We start from the raw sequence: 15930 nt of genomic DNA on the forward strand, positions 1-15930 counted from the left end.
GACTTAATAAGACTGATTTCTCAGTTAGGCATTGGACACAGGAACACACAGATATCCTTTGTTCCCTCCAAGTTAACATGATAGCTTCAAAACACTTGCAGACACGTGTAAACATATGCAACCTGGTAATCCGCGTTATAGCGGGTCAATCTGGGTATTCTTGCCTAACTTGCAATGAAGGCAAAACAGTATCCATAGCTTACAAATCACATTTGTACAAATACGCTGAAATGTGCTTTGCTTCTAAAGAGAAAATACTGACAGCAGTACAGACAGCTGTAGTATGATAAGGCAAAACCAAAGTGGATCAAAGAGAATGATGGACGAAGTGTTGAACAATGCAAGCACTCACCCCGAGTCAACTGATCCGGGTTTAATCCATCATCATTCTTTAGCTCACTCCGCCACCCCAGTTCAGACATGGCCATATGCAAATCAGTCTGACCCTGTGCCTCATGGGAACAGTTCTGCCCGAACTGTTAAGCCATGTCTTCCCTGGACTGAAAACAAGCATCCTTGGACCGGTTTGTGGCTACTCAGCCGTCATCAGCCAAGCTAGCTTGAATCCAGTGGCAAAGTGAGCAAGGGACCCAAGTCTGGGCATACCCTGCTAACTTGGGGCGAACAAAGCAAAACCAAAGGGGATGATGGACGGAGTGTTGAACAATGCAAGCACTCACCCCAGTCAGCTGATATGGGTTTACTCCATCATCATTCTTTAGCTCACTCTGCCACCCCAGTTAAGGCATGGCCATATGCAAATTACTCTGTCCCTGTGCCTCATGGGAACAGTCCAGCCCGAACTGCCAAGCCATGTCTTCCCTGGACCGGAAACAAGCATCCTGGGACCGGTTTCTAGCTAATCAGCTGCCATCAGCCAGGATAGCTTGAATCCAGTGGCAAAGTGAGCAAGTGACCCATATCTGGGCATCCCCTGACAATTTAGGACGAACAAAGCAAAAACAAAGGGCATGATGGACGGAGTGCAGAACAATGCAAGCACTCACCCCTAGTCAACTGATCTGGGTTTAATCCATCATCATTCTTTCGCTCACTCCGCCACCCTAGTGCAGACATGGCCATATGCAAATCAGTCTGACCCTGTGCCTCATGGGAACAGTCCGGCCCAAACTGCCAAGCCATGTCTTCCCTGGACCGTAAACAAGCATCCTGGTACTGGTTTCTGGCTAATCAGCCGTCATCAGCCAGGCTAACTTGAATCCAGTGGCAAAGTGAGCAAGGGACCCACGTCTGGCCATACCCTGCCAACTTAGGGTGAACGAAGCAAAACCAAAGGGGATGACAGACGTAGTGTTGAACAATTCAAGCACCCACCCCCAGTCAACTGATCTGGGTTTAATCCATCATCATTCTTTAGCTCACTCCGCCACCCCTGTTCAGACATGGGCTCACTGTGCCACTGGAATCAAGCTATCCTGGTTGGAGAGGGGTGAAACCCAGAAACCGGTACTAGGATGCTTGTTTCCAGTCCAGAGAGGATCTGACTAAGCAGTTCAGGCTGGACTGTTCCCACGAGGCACAGGGTCAAGACTGATTTGCATATGGCCAGTTCTAAACTGGAGTGGCATGGTGAGCAAAAGAATGATGGATTTAACCCAAATCTCTTGACAGGGGGTGCATGTTTTGATTTCTTATACATTCTGTCCATGAATTGTGAGTCTTTTGCATGGAATGGGGCAGGGGGGTTCCAAGCATGGTTGGGGGTTGAGTTTCTGGCCAGTAATCTTCAAGCAGTTATACTTTGTATTAAAGGATGATTAGCTTAAGAATTACCTCAGTTAATATATGTGGCTTAAATAATAAAGACAGAGGGTTAATTTTGATGCACAGTATCGAAAAAGCCAATATACTCTGTATCCATGAAACCCACGTGGAAGGGTCTCAGAAACAACTATTAGAACTTACTGGGTATGAAGTTATTTCTAGTACGTTGCAATGTACCCGCACGGGCGGGGTGGCGATACTCGCACGTAAGTGGAAGATTAGATTCATTAGATCTAAGGCAGATAAATTCAGGAAATGGGCCATTGCGGAATGCATGTATGATGGATGGAGTTTACACTCTGCTCTCTATACAGCCATGTCACCAATTATTCAGCACTATTGGACTGGATTAGCGTTGAATCATGTGGGGATTTCAACAATAATCTAAAAAGGGAGGCTCTGTTTTCAAGTACTGCAATGTATCATGGGCGTAAGCCTAAGGTTTTCCAAACATTGGCTCAGCTGGTTAATATACATGTGCTACTTGATGTATGGGCTGATAAAGAATCACTAGACGCAGGCAGCTTCTTTTATTCTACCCCTCATCAAGTCCATGTACACCTAGATTACTTTTTTATCTCTAGTAGGTTGGTCTCTGCTTCTTGTATTTTTAAATGTCCAATGGTGATGTCCGGACCATAACCCCCTTGTATTAGAACTTGATATCCATGCCACTTCACAACCTAAAGTGGGATGGTCATTTGAAAGGGCTCTGCTGCTGGATGCGGAGTATATTTCATATATTAGGGAGAGGATTTCACTATTTATGGCGTAAAATCCAGGGACTGCTCCCATTGAAGAAGTGTGAGACACTTTTAAAGCCAGGATCCGTAGGTAAACTACGAGATACAGCTGTATTAGGCAGAACAAATCGAAACTCCATCTGCAGGAACTCTACCAGGTTCTAGAACAGGTAGAGGCAGGCATGGTGGAAGCTGTTATTAAGGGCCTTGACATCAATGCAGCCCAACTTCAGGTAATATTAGCTAAATCAGCTATAGGGGATGAGTATATGATACCCTCCATCAGTCTTTCACTCCACAGGGAATCACAACGCGGTCATTACAACAACTGCGTTGTGATTCCGCATACCATTACTCCGCAAGTCAGAACGAATTGCGGAGGGGGTGCGCTGGATGTTGGAATAGTATAATTTACTATTCCAACTCCAGTCTGTGCAGACAATAGGATTCAAGGTAATGCTTTTATTTCACCAATGGTCACTAGGGGCTGGGAGACAAAAAATCTTGCTTATGTAGATGATCTTGCGATTGTTGCCCCTGCTCCAAGTGAAGCACTCAGGGAGATTGAAGAGGAGGCTGACTGCTCTGGACACATCACGAGATACAGACTTAATAGGGACAAAAACCAAATACTTATAAATGAATACATTAAGTTTGAGGATACACTTGTGGTCCCCAATGCAACGTACCTGGGCGTTAATATTAGTGCTGATACGGATGATGTGGTCAAGGGCAATTTGTGCCAAATAATTAATAAATCCAAAGTCGAGCTGTCACGATTGAATAACCTCAAACTCTCCCTGGTAGGAAGGTGCACTTTAATCAAAATGATGTTTCTCCCAAGAGTTTTGTATTTTTTTGAGTTATACCCCTTGAGGTGGATAATTCTTGGTTCAAGGCTTTGGATAGTATGATTGGGCAGTTTCTCTGGGCATATTCCAGGCCCTGAAGGACCCTGAAGTTCCTCTCCCTTTCCAGGAATGGGGCAGGTGAGCCGTTCCAAATTTTCAGCCTAGGCCTCGGCACATCAACAATTAACACCAATTTTTGTTTGATCCACCTCATGTTGAGCCCAGTCGGAATACAGTTCCCTCATGCTTTGAATTAACCACTGAAGCTTCAGTTCGTGGCTCATTGTTCCGGCAATAAGAATTTGGCTATTTTAAAACGGTTAGGTTTAAGACACTTATATATGCTTTCAGAATATGGACTAATGTTAGGAAAAAACTCCGGATTGGTCGCTTCAGTTTCTATACCCCTCTTTTTGATAACCCTCTCTTACAGGATATATTTCACAACTCGTATATTAAGCGATGAAGGGCGTATTTAGGTCCATTTATTTTTGGGGATTTCTTTTTTTATATTTTTACAACTTTTGAAAATCTGAGTAGTAAATTCCTCCTAGGGAATAACACATTGTTTAAATTCCTGTAAATTAGGGATTTTATAAGGAAGAAAAGGGGAGGTGGGGGGGTTTAAAAGTTGTCAACTTATAGATGTACTAGTTAGGCACAAACCTAAGATTGGAGACATTTATAAGCTATTAAATGATAGGACGGGGGATGATATAGATAAACACACTGCTTGATGGGTGAAGTCACTCCAATCAACAGAGGAGGACGCTCACACTTCCTTAGAATTAGCCCGGTCAATATTTATATCTGCCAACCTCCAGATCCAACATTATAAAACCTGGTTCAAGCTATATATCATCCCGGCAAAAATGTGTAAATGGGGGGGGGAATTTCTGGCGAAATTGCCAGGGTGTCAGGAAATAGAGACAGATTTGGTACACATGCTGGCAGAATGTTCGTGTCTGGCAAATAGGAGAAGAGATATCTCAGTTTTTCGAGATACAATTAAACCTGCAGATCAAGGTTACCCCCCAACTGATTTAGCTGGGAGTCCAGCAAGAGCAAAAGGCTCTTCCCTCGGCTCTCCTATAAGCTCCGTTTTTATTTTTAGCTCTGGCGGTATTGAGATTGTGCTTGGCAACTGTCTGGCTCGAACCGGCACCTCCACCATTTAGTCACTGACTAGCTAGGCTAATCTCAGTGTATCAGATCGAGAGAGTTGTATATGCACACAAAAGTGTCCAAGCTAGGAATAGGGGTCTTCAAATTTGGGCCCCTCTGAGGGAATGGTTTATAGCTCAAGGACAGAAATGAAATTTGTGTTATGTACTTAAGATGTGTTATGATGTTGCTAGGATATATGTAAGTCTTACTATATGTCCGGCTACTTACTCAACTTGTATTTGGTTATTTGCATTTGTTGCTTTGTATATGCTTGAATGGGGGGGTGGGAGGGGAATTTAATGTTTTATAAAATGCAATAAACATGGTTTTAAAAAAAAGAAAGTACACCTAAACCAGGACATATATTATTTGTATCAAGATTCTCCATGAGATCAACAGCAATCAGAAAAGTTATCAACAGACATTGGGAACTACTACAGAATGAGACACAATTTTGAGGATTGTTTACTCACAAACATATACATGCTTACACCAGATCTAATAATCGCTAAGACATCTTGTCATCACCAAAGCCAGTAGAGACACAACTAGCTGAAGGCACAATAATGTGCCATAACTGTATTCATGGTAGTATTATGGTGACAGAGAAAATCATCATACACCTAAGAATGGGAGAAGTAGTCAATCTGATCCACTTAGCTGATTGCAACTCATCCAACTTCATTTTTAGTATCAATGGCCATTTGGGCTGATGTATATTGGCAAAACTGAAAGAAAAATTACAGTTGGATTACGAAACATAAAATAATGATCTAAACCAAAAACATGAATTTGAATCTGGCCTCGCATTGGGTAGACTCGAGAAAAACAATAGCCCAGTTGCATTTTCTGATCGTAGAAGTACTGAATAATAAACCTGGCTGTAATAATCCAAAAATATTTCTGCAGTGAGAAATATACTGAATAAAACATTTTGACACCAGTTTAATGATAAAACTGACATGAGCTGTTTTCTATAATTTAGCTCTGATTACACACTGCACACATTGGGAACTTGAGTCACTTGTGACACATCTTAAACACTTATCCATTTTGATACATTGGTGTTAAATTACACTGTTCAATTACTTTATATCAATCAATCAATCAATCAATCAGGGGTTGGTAAAGCGTGAAACTCACATGTGAGGGTCTCAAGGCGCTGGGGCAGTGGTGCAGCTACGCATCAGTCGAAAAACCAGGTCTTTAAGTCGTTCCTGAAGGTGTGCAGGGTCAGGGCGCATCTGATGTTAACTGGGAGCTTGTTCCATGTCTTGGCTGCGATGTAGGAGAAGGCTTTTCCACCTGCTATGTTTCTGCAGTTGCAGGGGTGTCTCTGCCAAGGCTAGGTCGGTGGAGCAGAGGTTCCTTTTGGTAACATGGAAGGAGACTCTCTCGTTGAGGTATTTGGGTCCGATGTTGTAGAGAGATTTGTAGGCGTGGGTGAGAAGTTTGAAGGTCACTCTCTTCTTGACGGGGAGCCAGTGGAGGTCTCGTAGGTGTTGGGTCATGTGTTTGTGCCGTGGAGTCCCTAGGACGAGTCTGGCAGTGGCATTCTGGATGGTTTGGAGTTTGTGTAGAAGTGATCTGTTGATTCCGGCATAAAGGGCGTTACTGTAATTCAGTCTGCTGGTTATGAGTGCATGGGTGACGGTCTTTCTGCATTCAGGGGTATCTATATGAAGGTCTTTTGGAGGATGCGGAGGCAGTTGAAACTGGTGGAGGCGATGGCGTTGATCTTGCTGGGCCTGGTGAGGGCGGATTCAAGGATGATGCCAAGGTTCTGTGCGTGGTCTGTGGGGTTGGGTGGAATCTCGAGGGCGGAGGGCCACCAGGTGTTGTCCCAGGTGGAATTTGAGGGTCCTAGGATGAGGACCTCGGTCTTCTCCGAGGTGAGCATCAGACAGCAATCTTTCATCCAGGCCGCAACATTCTTCATTCCTTCCTGGAAGCATTCTTGTGTCTTGGGGGTTTTTCGTGAGGGAGAGAATGAGCTGGGTGCGGTCGGCGTATGATACTATGCTGAGCCCATGATGTCTGACGATAGCGGCGAGGGGGGCCTTGTATATGTTGAAGAGCGTGGGGCTCAGAAATGACCCTTGGGGTACTCCGTAGTTGAGCTCTGTGGGTTCGGAGATGAAGAGAGGGAGTTTGATCCTCTGAGTTCTGCCAGAGAGAAAGGATTGGATCCAGGAGAGGGCAGTTCCTCATATTCCTGCGCCTTAAAGTCTGGCTGTGAGAGTGAGGTGTGAGATGGTGTTGAAGGCTGCAGAGAGGTCTAGTAGGATGAAGGCTGCAGTGCGTATCTGGTCGAATCGAATGCAGATGCAATCAGTGGCGGTGAGGAGGACGGTCTTGGTGCTGTGGTTGCAGCAGAATTCAGACTGTGAGGAGACTAGGATGGAGTTCTCTTTGATGAAGCCGGTCAGCTGGGCAGTTATGGGCCTCTCTGTGACTTTGGCAGCGAAGGGGAGGAGAGAGAAGGGCTGGTAGTTTTTCAGGTCCGCCGGGTTGGCCGTGGGTTTCTTGAGGAGGGGTTTGACTTCTGCCCGCTTCCAGTCTTCTGGGAAGATTTGAAGGAGGCGTCAATGGTCCGGCCTAGTTCTAGTGCGATGGTGACAGCGGCCCTGTGGTAGATGTGTGGTGGGCAGGGGTCAGTGGGGGCTCCAGAGTGGGTGTTTGTCATGGTCTTGGTGATGTTTTTAACAGTGTCGCGATTCCAGTTAAAGACGGTTGGCTCATCTTCGGCAGTGGGGAAGGGGGTGGTGTCTATCTTCTGTTCGCTGAAATTGTCATAGAGGGCCTTGATTTTCAGATGGAAGTAGGAGCTGAGCTTGTTGCAGAATTCCTGGGATTGTGTGACATCCGTGTATTTGCAGGGTTTCTTTGGTGAATTGCTATATGACGTTGAAATGTTCTTTGGTGTTGGTTGCATTGGTCTGGATTTTGTTCTTGATGAAAGTCTGCTTGGTGTACCTTATCTGTTTTTGAAATGGAAGCCAAGACGCCAGTGGAGCAAGACTCTGCCTACTGATGTGATTAGTTTCCCTGCGTCCCCGACTCAGTGAAGTTGCTGGAGAATATTGACCCTGGCACGGTGAAAGTCTAGAAATTGATGTTATCTCAGACTGAGAGGAGAATCAGTACTGGGGCTGCTGTGATTTGTACCGGTATCCAAAAGACCATCTCTGTCTGCGCGTGAGATTGGTATATTTAACCCTGTCTTGAAGAAGCCAAAGAAGACCAGGCTGAAATGTGGTCCCGTCGACACATCAGTGGAGGAATCTTGGAATAGCAGCAATTTTTGTGATCTGTGATATGTTACACTTGAGTCAAGAGAATTGATTTATAGCCATAGAGTGTGACATCTTGAAGATTTCCTCCAAGTGGTCCTCCTATAATTAGAGGGAGACACTAGTGTATATATATTTTTTTAAGGTTATTGTTTGGATGTTTCATTCCTGTATTATTTTCATGGTCTAAGGTCATATTGTTGGATATTGTATTGTAAAAAATTAGGTTATTTTTGTTTAATGTTGCGCCTTGAATAGGCGTCTTTGTCCTGTGTGTGAGAAAGATTAATTAGTTCTGAACAAATGAGTTTGTATTGAGCGGGTTATTAAAAAATATGCTTCTCTAAAAGTGCTGAGTATTGTTTCCTTTGATACCAATTTTTAATGTATTATATTACGTCCCATACCCAGGTATTGAAGGGTTTATTGGGTATACCCCTGTTGTTTATATATGGTGGTATTCATTCAGGTGTTCCTGTGGTTGCTCAGGTTTTCAGGTTTCGCTAGGTTTTCTCAAGGCATCTGCAGGATTGCCTGGCTTCTTGGAGTTCGGTGGTGAACGAGAAGGCCTTCCGGGTGCCATGTTTGGCAGGGTGGCAGAGGAGTGCGAGCTTGTCGGCGCATCTCGAGATCCAGCGGTGACATTTTTTTGCTGCAAAGTTGGCGTTGGTCGTTGTGCTTGGGGGGGTCTCGGAGTAGGGTGGTGTTGACTTGTTCCTCTGTGATCTTGCTTCAGTCCTTTCTTGACAGGCGAGTGGCGGGTTTGGGTGCAGTGGTGGTATTGAAGCTGAAGTGAACGCAGTGGTAGTCTATCCAGAGGGGCTGCGTGGTGTGGCTGAAGGGGATGCTTGTGCCTCCTGCGAAGATGGGGTCGAGTGTGTGTCCTGCTCTGTGTGTGTGGTTGGTGACAAGCTGCTTCAGTCCGAGGATGGAGAGGTTGTCAAGGAGGGTGGTGGAGTTGGGGTCGCTGCGGTTGTTGAGGTGCAAGTTCAGGTCTCAGAGTAGGATGTAGTCCATGGAGGTGATGGCGTGGGGTGCAACGATGTCGACTATGGTTGTTGTGGACTGGGTGCAAGGTCCCAGGAGTCTGTAGGCGAGGGTGCCGCGTAGCGTGGTCCTGGGGCTAGTCTGGACATGGAAGTGGAGTTGTTCTGTGTTGGGGTGGGGGTCGCTCGTGCTGGAGGTGGAGAGATGGAGGGAGGTTGTGTGTGCGATGGTGAGTCCTCCTCCTGGGTGGTGGGGCGGTTCTTTCTCTGGATCTTGTATCCGTCAGAAATGGCAGTAGTGATGTCAGTCCAGAGGAGGTGTTAGTCCAGGTTTCCATGAAGAAGGCGACGTCAGGCGAGAGGGTGTCAATCAGGTCCCAGATCTCTATGGCGTGTCTGTGTAGGGAGCGCACATTGAGGAGGATGCTGGTCAGGGCTTTGGTGGTGCGGGCGTCCAGTGGACCTTCGGCCGTAGTGGGGGTAATGATGGTGGTGAAGGATCGTTGGCAGTGTCTGCAGGAGAACTGTTCATGGGTAGGGTTAGGTGCAGCTTTTTGGTCGGTGTCTTCTAGGGTTGAGCACGTGGAGTGCGGCAGAATCGTATTGGTGGGGCATCGGTGAGCCAGGGTTCCTGGTGCTGGTCGCAGTCAGCTCGCGGATGGGTGCAGACGGGCTTGTCTTCGGGGGTGGGGGATATGCAGCTGGATGGCGGGACGGGCTACGGCAGAGGCACGAAACGTAGAACCACAACAATTACGACAACAGAGAAATAACGAAGGGGCAAACAGCGTACAGTAAGCAGACGCTAAGGGCACAGCAAAACAGAATAAAGACACCAACAGAGGAGGAAAAATAAAGGTGAAAACAGCGTACGTCTTGGCGCTCCCACGCCTGGTGTACCAACTACAGAATCATCCTCATGTGATTCCCCCCCGCTGGTTTCGGCAGCTTAATTCAGCTTTGAGCGGATTTTTGTGGGAAGGGGGCGTGGCCCGGGTGGCTCTATGGACATGTTTTTTGTCAACTTACATCGGTGGCCTGGCCACGCCGGACGTACTCTCGTATTATCAGGTGGCGCATCTTCTGGTATTGAATGACTGGTGGTATGGTGACCGGGGGGACCCGGCCTATGCAGTTGAGAGACATTTAATGGGCTCGGCGTCTGTGCATACGCTGCTGTATGCGGCACCCCTTCGGAGGTCCCTCCCATCAGCCACGCAGGTGGTTTTTCACGTGTGGAGGCAGGCTCTGCGGCGGACGGGTTGGTGGAATGTCCTTACGCAGGAAACCCCCCTCTGGCGCAATGGAAGGCTCCCGCAGTTGGATGCCTTGACGGGCTTCAGGGGCTGGGACGCCATTTGCATTTCCACCCTGGGCGACGTTCTGTCTGGAGACACCCTTAAATCCTTTGCGAACACACAGTAGGACTTTGGGATGCCCCGCATCCAGTTCTTTAAATATATCCAATTCCGCCATGCCCTGGCGCCCTCCCTGGTTGGCCTGGAGCAGATCCCTGAATTCAGTCCCATCGAAGCGAAAATCTTCATGGGTGAGCTGCCAGACAAAAAACGTTTGAGAATCTATCAGACGTTAGTGCGGCATTGCTCCTCGGATTTGAGTGGCCTTAAAGCCCACTGGGAGCGGGACGTCGGGGACCTGGACGAGGAGGATTGGGTTGAGGCCCTAGATAGTCCCAGGGGGGCAGCCATATCCACGCGCCTGCGACTAATCCAGTTCAGATACTTGCACCGCACATATTACACCAGACAGCGGCTGTGGAAGGCGGGACTGGTAGCGTCCCCCGACTGCCTTTGCAGTGGGCTAGAAGTTGGCACATTAAAACACACAGTTTGGGATTGCGCATTGTTGAGAAGGTTCTGGGATGGGGTCCATTGTTGCCTAGATGAAGTCTTAGCCTGGAAGATACAGAGGGACCCCAAACTTGCACTGCTGCATGTCATGGCTGGGGTCGGGGGAAACAGGTATAAACGGCACTCAATGTTATTGGGACTTACACTGGCGAAACGGGATATTGTGAAAGCATGGAAAGCCCTCCAGGCCCCGTCACTCACAGCTTGGAAGAGCGGAATGGATTACTGCATGGGCATGGAACAACCTGTATTCCTAGCAAGGGGCTGTCCCCAGAAGCATTTCAAAATTTGGAAATGGTGGGCGGACTACCGGGGTCTGGACCTAGACCTACCACCCGAGGAGGTCACCCTGCTGACGATATGAGGACACGGACTATGAACAGGGGCAGTTGGTATGGATTGTACATGGCATGATAATGTTTTGCTATTTTATGCATCAGGTGGGCGAGCTGGCACGCAGGGAGGGCGCGGGAGGGGGGAGAGGGTGGGGGGGTTGCATATTGATTACATCCTGTGGCAATATCTCTTGGGGGGGTGTTAATGGATATTCATTGTTATGAATGTGACTACAGATATAGCTGATACAGTGATGGTGGCATTTGTCTCTGGGTTACAGAGATATGCATAATATGTGAGTTCACACAATAAAATCTGTTTTCAAAAAAAAAAACAGCGTACGTCTTAAAATTGACAAGGTTCACAATGCAGGGGGGAATTTAGGTATGCAGATACAATGGGCACAGTGCGGAGGGAAAAGCGCTAATTATTACAGTTACAATGGCACAATGCGGAGGGAAAGCGTAAATTATTATAATTACAATGGTACAAAGCAGGGGGAAAAGAGAAAAACAATAACGGCAGGAGGCAGCGGGCAAGGGTCTCGAACCCTGCTCGGATGGGACAGCAGGCAGCGCACAGCACGGCGGAGATACAGCGGGAGAGAAGGTCACTGACAGAGGGTCAGAATAATTCCAGATTGTGTTATCATATTGTTTTATGTCCATCCAGTTTTCTGTGTCATCTGTGTTTTCTGTGTTATGTCAAAGTCTCAACATATCTGTTGTCTTGTGTTTTCACATTGTTCCATCTCACTAGCCACACTACGACAGTGCTGACCAGTTGTTTACATGTTTTTTCCCACACGTATTTTGTTTGAATTGACTTTATAAATGTGTCCATCTTGATCATATGTGAATGTGTGGCATTGGAAGCAAGCATCAGTGTACATTTGAAGTACTATCCTGGTGCGCTCCGTGGATGAGATTCAGACTCTTCTAACATTGCCCGTTATCAGTTTTCATTATGGTATACGTTGACGTCATGCGGTGGATAAACGCCAGTGGTTTCTTTGAATTGACGGTTTTTCGAATCACAGAGTAAAAATAATGTTTGACACACCAGCAGTTAGTGAAGTTCTACGGAATGTTTAGGGAATTTGGTTGAACAAAGGTTGCATACGACACTATTGTAATCGTTGATGGGGTGTTTCTCCTTTTGTTCCCAGTCATATTGTTTTACTGTCACTTAGAAGATGGTACCGTTTTTTCAGTCACAAGCAGTCCAAAAGTCCTGGTGATCCAGGCATATTTCTGTTTTTCCTTTGAAAGGTATGCATTAATTACCAGTCATGAACATTAAGGTTGGACAAATGCTTGTGACTTTTTAATGCATATCCAGCTTTGGTCAAACGGCATTACGATCACGTGTTTGAGTGAAGTTTTTTGTTTACACATTGACAGTGAATACCGAGGGCCTTATTCATGAAGGACTTGCGCCGCCGGTGCGTCACTTTTAACATGGGAAAAAGTGACGCACCGGCGGCGCAAGTCCTTCATAAATAAGGCCCCGGGAGTTTATATATCTTTGCATACTACAAACCAGGGGCCTTATTTATGAAGGCCTTGCGCCACCGGTGCGTCACTTTTTCCCATGTTAAAAGTGACGCACCGGCGGCGCAAGGCCTTCATAAATAAGGCCCCAGGGAGGCAGAGGAATGGTATTAATTGCATGGTATTTCTTTACGTCATATGGTTTGGACTTTCATTCCTTCATTGGGCGGGTATGGTTGATGCCTTGGTCTTTTCTACAAACCTGCGTATTTCCTGTTAATAATGTTATGTGTAATTCTCTAAAGACATAAGCAGAATATTTTTTTTCCCTGTGGTAACCCCGTAACTGTACTATTGCTTCTTTCTTCAGATCGGCCCCTGATCAAGGGGCGCTGTCCCGAAATGCATTGGGAACCATAATTCCGATTAGAATCAATTTCAAAATTATTTACATGTATTGCTTCTTGAGACAAAGGAAAATAGATTCATCAATCAAGGCTTAACCTTTGTATTAGAAAAAGATTCATTTATTGACTTGTTTAAATTAATAATAGTTATTGAAAAGGACTTGAATTATTAGAACTGTTTAATTCACACGCAGAGTTCAAATTATCCAAGATATTTCCCCCCCTCTAAACTTTTATTACACCTGCCAGTTGTAAAGAAACATGTGAACTATGTTGTTAGACTAGTCTTCATAGTGGGGCGTCGGTGTGTCTCATTCCATTCCAAGATATCCAGTTTATATATGTGGTGTATATATACTAAGGCAAGCTTTTTCAACCTAACTGCTTTCTTTTTTCAACAAACCTCCAAAGTCTACTCCCCATTCACACTCTAAACCACTAAGTACAGCGACACACACCCTCCTTGCAACAGTCAGTAATGTACCTAAAGAGTATTTAGCTCTGAGCAGTCCCCTGAGTGTGATTCGGGCTAGTGGGCCCCCAGTGGCCAACACGGTTGTGAATCATGGCATGCCAAACACTCCATTGATTTTGATTAACCATGTGAATGTGCCCCACGGCCATACCATACAAATCACCTCGTTTGAGACGAGCTGCTTAATCACAGTATTTCTATGCCGTCTATAACCCCACTACATAGAGCTGTAAGATAAGTCTATATATATTAAAGCATTTACCCGTTTCTTCAAATTTTTATTGTTGAAACAAGTGGCTAATCTCAATGTAGCTTTCTGCTATCAAATATCAGTCATATACAGTACATACCAATACTAAAAAGCAGAACATTAGTCATTTTCATCGATGTGCTGCAAGGTGCCATTGCATGAGTTATCCGGCTTTGCGAAGGATGGTAGGACGCATTCTCCTTCAGGAAAGTCATTGCCACTTTGGAATCAATAAAGAAGTGCTGTTTATTTTATGTTCACCTCTAAATTTAGCAGGATGCAACATCGGGATTCCAATCCGCGTTTTTACAGCGGTTTGTTCATTGGTATAAAACTCTCTGCGCCTCCTGAAACGTGATAGTGAAATCTGGAAAAGGAGATGTAGTTTATCTGTCAAGCAACGACGAGAAATTCACATGGGTAGATTTGAAAGGGTTACAAAACAATAGGTAAACTTGGACGGTTGCTCCTGCAGTACTATACATTTTAAAAATAAGAGGTTCTGATTTGCCAAGAAAGTTTCTCCCATTTTCATATTCAGTCCTATTGGACTGGTACTGATACCATGGGTAAAAAGATCAAATTGGCTGGCTGCAACTGAAAGGAAAATGGTGGACTCAGTCTCTATTTGGTAAACTGTAAAACAAAACAAGCATTGTCAAGTTAAAAAAGGGCAGAGTATGGAATTCTTTATCCCCTGGCGTTCACGGAGGTCTCTGAGACACCCCTGCAGGGGTTAAAAAAAGTAATTGTATCACGGGCACTGCTTTATTCACACAGGAACCAGCATCACCCTCCTATGAGGTACTGCAGTACTTCCACAATAGAAGCTTTACAGGTTGAAGCGTGCCTGGTCCTATGGTACCATGAAGCTTATACTTGTTTGCGAAAACATTTTAAAACAATAATTCATTCACTTGAGTGGTGGGTGTTTGTGAGGGGTTAAGCATCAATAGGAGGCTGGTGCAGTGTCTGACTACAGGCCAGGCTCTGTAGCCAATCCCGTGCCACACACTGCCAAGGCAATACAATGCAGGAGGTGTACCACTTGTGGGAGCTTGATACAGGAACTGGGCAGGGCCAGAGCCTGTGGCCAATCACATGCTGTGCACGCTGAAGGCTGTGCTCAGTGGTATGTTGGGTATCCGCAGGGGGGTGGGTGTAGAGCTTGCCCACAGGCCATGTTGTGCGGTCAATCCCATTCTGAGCAAAGCTGAAGTTTGTGCCCAGCGAGGGTTTTGCAGACCGTCTGGGCCACTAGTCCTGGTCACTTTTGCTTACATATTTGAAGTAAGGGGCAATTGGCTGCCTAGTGCCAATGCAGGTCTTCTTTGAGCCTGGGCGGAGCTCGCAGAGTTTCACTCCATGGAATTCCACAGAGTTATCAAAAAACTCAGCTAAATTCCGTGGAGTTCTGAATGCGGCGGAGTTCTATCAACGGCCATGATTTATTCACCAACATCTTGATTTCTCGCTGCTGAATATATTCACAAGCATTCTTTTTAAATGTTGCCTTCCTTCTCCAATTTATTGCCCACCTTCGCCACCTTTTGGGTGAAGGTTAGAACAGTAAGATAGCTCTGCTGTCATAAAAAATTGTGTACTGTAAAAATGTGTTTTCTATGCCAATAGTTTTTTTTCCATGATGTTTAACCAAATAGAAACATACAAGTCAGAAATGGGAAAGCAGTTCTTTATAAAGCCTTCTTTCCTTTGCTGTTAAAGAAAGAAAAAAAAAGATTAGCTGACGTCATCACTGGAAAAAGTGAGCGTGAGAAACACTACTGGGCAGATTTACAAGCCCTCTGTGACACTTTTGTGCTGCCGTTGGGTCAGTTATGTGATGCAATGGCAGTATAAAAAATGTGGCCAATTTACAACAGTATGCATCTAGGGAGATGTGTCATGTTGTAAAGCCCTGTGTCACATTATACCTGCGTTAGGTATAATGTAGTCAGGGTGGCGGTTCCCATGCAGGAAAGCCTCGTAAAAGTGAGCAGTGATATCTACAAGATTTCACTGCTTTACTTCTAGGATGCCACTGCATCAAAACCTTATGCCTGCTTGAAACAGGAGTAAGGAATGACACAGTGTAGAGGGACTAGGCCTCAAAAAGCATTGCTGGAGTTGCGTTGTGCTTGCGACAAAACTCCAACAATACGTGACTTTTGCCCCAATAGGTGCGTCAGATCTGTCAATCCTTGTGCCATGGTGCACCGTATTGTAAATTCGGTGCATCCAAGGTGGCACAAGGGTTTCTCAGGGTGGAGCAG

The sequence above is a fragment of the Lissotriton vulgaris genome, chromosome 4_1, assembly GCF_964263255.1.
Source record: "Lissotriton vulgaris chromosome 4_1, aLisVul1.2, whole genome shotgun sequence".
In the NCBI taxonomy this organism is placed as follows: Eukaryota; Metazoa; Chordata; class Amphibia; order Caudata; family Salamandridae; genus Lissotriton; species Lissotriton vulgaris.